The following is a 6,000-nucleotide window of genomic DNA, read 5'->3' on the forward strand; positions in this document are numbered from 1 at the left end:
AGCCAGGGACAGAAGACTTATTCAATACAACACTTTGAGGTAGACAGCATTCCTATTTTACAGTCAGATTTAGAGACATTTTTACTGTCTCAGAATCCCATCATTGAGGTTTAAATCTAAAGCCATCCTGTCCATCATGGACAGAGAAATAGAATATGAGGGCACAAATATGCCCTCAAGGTGGCAATTTAATGCTAGGTTTTATAGCCAACCAAAATGAGTTGGTCTTAGAGATTTTCCCCTTCACTCCATCATAGAGAAAACCAAACAACCAGGGCCATTGTTAATCACTAGGCTTTGAGAGGCATTTTGTTTTCGCTCCACTGAGAAAGAAGAGGAACATCAGATCACAGGCCTCCAAATGGCCTTGGTTATTTCCTTCTTCATTGACTATACGATCTGAGCTGAGTTGCCTTGATGTGACCCCCACCACCTAATATCAGTTCTAGAACCTTCTCTGATTATAAATACAGATACAGCCTTGTATCCAGGTACCAGACAACTCAATAATGGAATCAACATTCTTCTAAATATGTTTGGGAACTGTTACCTATATTAAACAAGAAGGCAAGTGATGATATGCAAAATCAATATCAGTAAAATTGATATCAATTAATTTTGACTGCACTGATTTGCAAACCTATCATCTAGTCTCACCACTCCTGAGTTGACATTTTGGCATTGCCACTTTCCAGCAGTGTATCTTTGAGCTAATCACTTCTCTGTGCCTCAGTTTCTTCTTCCATAAAATGAGGAAGGTTGAATTAGATAATCTCTGAGGTTCCTTCTCTCTCCAAAACCTATAAAATATCCCCAGTCTATAAAGTCTATAAATGAGTCCATAAAACAGCCCCAGATGAATCTAGCAGTACTGAGCTCCCCCTCCTCTGAACATTCACTCATACATTCATTATTACATACAGTTTCATTTTGAGTCATCATTTTCTGTGTCAACACTCTTCCTCAACATGAGTTCTTTGAGGGAAGGGACTAGACTTCTTCACTCACAATGCCTAGCACATAGTAAATGTACTGTAATTAGTTGCTTATTTAACCAATCAATACGCATTTAGGGAGAATTTAGGATTTGCTAAATATTTGCCAGGTTAGGAATTATTATTATTTTGTTGTTGCTATTATGAATTCCTCTGGTAGTCTGGCAAATCCCTTATCAGAATAACATTTTAGATGTATAAAATAAAATACATAGGATTACAAAGGAAACCAATTATACTAAAATAATATATGTATACAAATACATTCATATATATTTTAAAATGCACAAATCCCAAGTTGATTCCTATAGCCTAAGTGTTAGGGAATGAAAATATAGAAGTGACGCTTTCTCTCTCAAGGAGTTTGCATCCAAATGAGAGAAGCAATATACACATATATAAAGTAGAAATAAGACCATTTTGGTAGGGAAGCAAACTGGGATAGATCAGGGGAAAATCTCATAAAGACAGCCACTTCAGTTTGGAGAGAGATTTGTTTTGAAGGAGGATATGAGAGTGCATCTTGAAGAAGATTAAGGATCCTAATAGGCAAAGGTAAGGAGGGTCTTTCAACCTCTTGAGTGAGTAGACAAACTTGATTACTTTGGCACTGGATAATTCTTTTCTGGAAGGGAGGGTCATGCAAACACAAGGCTTTGTCGATGGCATTACATAAAACCAGACTTCTTCTTAACACAACATGCAAGCATGACTTGCTCCCTAAATGACTGAAATGGAGTGAGTCATCCTATCACTTTAATCCAAAGTGAGATGGCATATTTGATAAATGGGATTCAAAGTTTTCTTTGGTTTTCCAGGTTATGACTCCAGTCAGAGAGGCTGAGATTATCAGAGAAGCTTAGACTTGAGAAGTCAGAAAAAATGCACAAGAACTTATATCTTATTGTCTGATCTTGCTATCTCTTATACTTTATGTTTCTTCCTTAAGGATATGATTTCTCTCTCATCACATTCAATTTGGGTCAGTGTATACCATGGAAACAATGTAAAGGCTGACAAATTGCCTTCTGTGGGGTGAGGGTGAGGGGAGAGAAGTAAGATTAGGGGGAAAATTGTAAAACTCAAAATAAATAAAATCTTTTAAAAAAGAAAAATGCACAAGGTATGTGTGTATGTGTGTGTGTGTGTGTGTGTGTGTTGTATGAAAGACAGTGATGTATAGTCTATAGTCTATAGAATTATAGTCTATAGAATTATAGTCTATAGAATTAGGTCAGATTGAGTTCAAGGCAGGAGGGGCTTTATATTTAACAAGAGAGGAGTTTAGATTTGATACTAGATACAATAGGCAGTGACTAGAGTTTTATTGAGTAGGGGAGGAACATGGTTAAGCTACCATTTTGGTAGTTGGATGGAGGATGAATTGAAATGGGAAGAACCTTCATTCAGGTAGGAAGACTAATGAGGAGACTCATAGTCTGGGTCAAAGGAGATGAGGATCTAAACTACAAAGATGGTTCACCATGGGCAGAGAGGAGGAGACAGGTACAAGGCATGATGTGGAGGTAGAAATAGGATTTGCTCCTTTTACAGATGAGAAAGTTAAGTGACTTGTCCAGGGTCCCAAAGTTAATAAGTATTTAAAACCAGCTTTCAATTCAGAATAGTAAGCCATCCTGATTTTAGGCTAAGTACTCTATCCATTGTCACCTTTCTGCCAAGACATTAGGCACCACAGTAACAAAGATAAAAATTAAATATTCTATACATGTCCCAATTTGCTGTTATGCACAGGCACAGGTATATTCAAAACTTATACAACACTCCATCACTTGGCTCCAGGCATTTCTCCTGACTGTTTCTCACATATGAAACACTCTCCTTCCTTATCTCCACCTCCTGATTTCCCTCACTTCCATCATTAGTCAACTAAGTTCCCATCTTTTACAGGAAGCTTTTTCAAGTTCCTCTTAATTCTAGTGTCTTTGACCTATGGATTCTTTCTTTTTTTTTTTTTTTTTTAGGTTTTTGCAAGGCAAACGGAGTTAAATGGCTTGCCCAAGGCCACATAGCTAGGTAATTATTAAATGTCTGAGACCAGATTTGAACCCAGGTACTCCTGACTCTGGGCCGGTGCTTAATCCACTACGCCACCTAGCTGCCCCCTATGGATTATTTCTTACTTAACCTGAAGGGAGTTTGCTTGTCCATAGCTGTTGGCATTTTGTCTCACTCCTTAGTTTATGAACTCCTCAAAGGCAAGAATTGTTTGTATCTCCAGAACTCCAGGACAGTCCCTGACAGGTAAATGAGGAAATTGAGGTTCAGGGCAGCTTAACCTTACCCTAAAATTATTGAGCAGATTAATGGTAATTATGAAAACACACTCCAGGTCTAATAACTCCCATTCCATTCTTCCTCTATTAGATGACATTTTCCTAATTCAATCCCTTTAAGTTTTTATTTTTTTAAATTGTAAAGTACCTTTTTCCTGCATGTCAAAAATCACCTCAGTTGAACTTCCAAGGGATAAGCAATAAAAGGTAGGGTCGCAACTCTTATAAGAAATACAGGACTCTATATTCTGGGTGCATCTAAGGTTTCTCCTTAGGAGCATATGCTTCCTTTTCCCAGTGGCTATCAACTTTGCACTCCTGATATACCACCAGTTCCCATCAATGCATAGTGCATTTGCTACCTTCGGGATCCTATCTCTAGATCAATTGTTTGCATCATCCCTGAAGAGACTAGAGCTGGATTGTCCCTTCTTCTGGTCAGACTATACCTGTGGCCAATCTTCATTCCCTCCCACAAAGCATCTGATTTTACCCCAAGTTTAAAAAAAAGTATTCTACTTATACTTCTAGGTGGGAGAAACTAGTTATTCTAGTTATAGCTCTGAGTGGGTAATAAAAAATGACTTTTAAAGATGAAAAGTGTAACAATTTCAAGCCTAAGTGAAATACTCTAATCATTCAGGAATAATCCTAATGATAGTTTTAATTTATATAACACTTAAAGTTATGATATTTCCTTTAGTCCAACACCCTGAGATATGGGCCATTTAAGGCAGACAGAGGTTGGGTGACTTGCTCAGGTCAGATATCTAATTAAATCTCTGAACCAAGATTTGAATGCAGGTCTAGCCTCACTTTGAGTATAAATTACTATATCCACACCATCTAGATGACTAATGACTGAACCATTCCAACTTCTAGACCATAGTCATAAACATCAAACCAAGCAATAATTCTGATCTGACTAAAATCTTAACTTACTTCCAAATAGTATTAAACCCTGATAATCATAATTCAACCAGTGTACCACAGAAAACAATGACAAATTCAACTGCGAGACAATGGGACTAATATAAAATGCATTCATGATAGAGGCAGACAAGATAATTTCTATTCTAGTTTGCCTAGACCTCATCTTTGTTGAGAGAATCAGAGATGTTTTGGAATGAGGATGATGACAGTGATAGTGATGATTGAAGATGATGACAATAAAGCATTAATTAAAGGTTTAGCATGCGTCATGTACTATGCTAAGCTGGAGGGAGGTCATCTACTCCAAATTCTGTATTTTAGAGATGAGGAAGCTAAAGTAAAAAAGGTTAAATTTCTCGTCCAATGACACATGGGTGATAGATAGTAGTTCCAAGTTTAAACCAAAGTCCAACTCCAGAAGTGGTGTCCTTTCCTCTTTTCTACAATCCCTATACCTTGAATAGCTCAATGTATAAATTTAGAATGATTAAGTAAGTCCTACTGATTTTTAAGTAATAGGTCACTTGCCAGCATCATATGCCATTTATATTCCTCATGTACAAGAGCAAGTCTTTTGCAAGAAACCTCATCTGTTCCTTCTCCCTTGCCATGAACTCTGAAGCAGTTTTTCACAGAGGGAGTCAATTCTAGCTCAATAACCCATCAATGTCCAAGATCAAAATTCAAAAACTTAGCCTCCTGAGGCCACCCTCAAGAGTGTCACTTGTGATACTTTTCCTGGCTTCTCTCTGCCCTTATGAAGTAATAATGTTTCACATTTAATAGTACTTTTGCAAAAGGACCATCTAGTTCAACTCCTTCATATTACTGCTGAGGAAACTGAGGCTCTTGGAGATTAAATGATATGTTTAAGTTAACAGTTAGGAAATATCAGAGGTAGCATTTGAACTCAGATCCTCTGACACCAGAACCAATATTCTTTCAATTGCACCACATTGGTATGTCTTTTTAGTATTCCTATGAGATAGGCAATACAATTATTATTACTCCCATTTCACAGATGAGAAAACCGATGCCCAGAAAGACTTTGCCTGAGGTCACATAATTATTAAAGATCACACTTGAGCTTTCATCTCCTCTTTCAAGGTTCAGTGTTCATTCCTTTGGATGACACCTTCTCTCATTGACAAGGTTGAGAATACACAATGGGACTGAATCCTAGCAAATGTATCATATACAAACAATGCCACTGAATTTCAACAGAGCTCTTCATTTCTACCTTCCAAGATCAGGCAACATAAATCCAGAACTTCTGTCCTCTCTTATCCCCATTTATAGGTAGGGAACCCAGTTAAACCTAAGTTATTCTCTTAATCATATTTGAACTCAGTAGGCTTACCTTCTGCAGACACAGGCTCTAATCCAGGTGCTGTTTAAAGTCACTGGTTCCTGTGGACTCCAGATATATGTGTGTCCTTACTTACCAATGTGCATCTGGCTTTGAGTCCATAAGTATCAACCTCCTGAGTGGGTGAACAAACTGAGTTCTTTGGCTCCACCCATCCAATTCTGTGGAAGGGAGTGACAAAGATGAGGCTTTGCTGCTGGCATCGAGGAAAACATTTTCTTAATACATCATGCAAGTATGACGTATCTCATGAATAACAGTCAGGATGGTTGAGACAGGTTGAGTCATTCTATCACTTCACTCCAAAATGGGTCTTTCTTTGACTTCCTGGGGAAGGATGCAAGTCTTCTAAGGGGCAAAAAAAAAAAGGCAGGGCATCATAGAAATAATAGACAGCAGAGTCATG

General features: G+C 37.8%; 1 protein-coding gene across 4 annotated transcripts in view; it reads right to left on the minus strand.

Annotated features, from left to right (window-relative positions):
• Positions 1–5,712, minus strand: part of CAPN14 (calpain 14) — a 58,413-nt gene extending 52,701 nt beyond the window's left edge. For all 4 annotated transcript variants that reach the window (XR_012473420.1, XR_012473419.1, XM_074209661.1 and 1 more), the window contains exon 1: positions 5,586–5,712. The gene's annotated coding sequence lies outside the window, so the exon portion shown is untranslated. The remainder of the gene's footprint in view (positions 1–5,585) is intronic.
• Positions 5,713–6,000: the final 288 nt, after the last annotated feature.

This window comes from Macrotis lagotis, chromosome 1, assembly GCF_037893015.1.
Source record: "Macrotis lagotis isolate mMagLag1 chromosome 1, bilby.v1.9.chrom.fasta, whole genome shotgun sequence".
Taxonomy (NCBI): domain Eukaryota; kingdom Metazoa; phylum Chordata; class Mammalia; order Peramelemorphia; family Peramelidae; genus Macrotis; species Macrotis lagotis.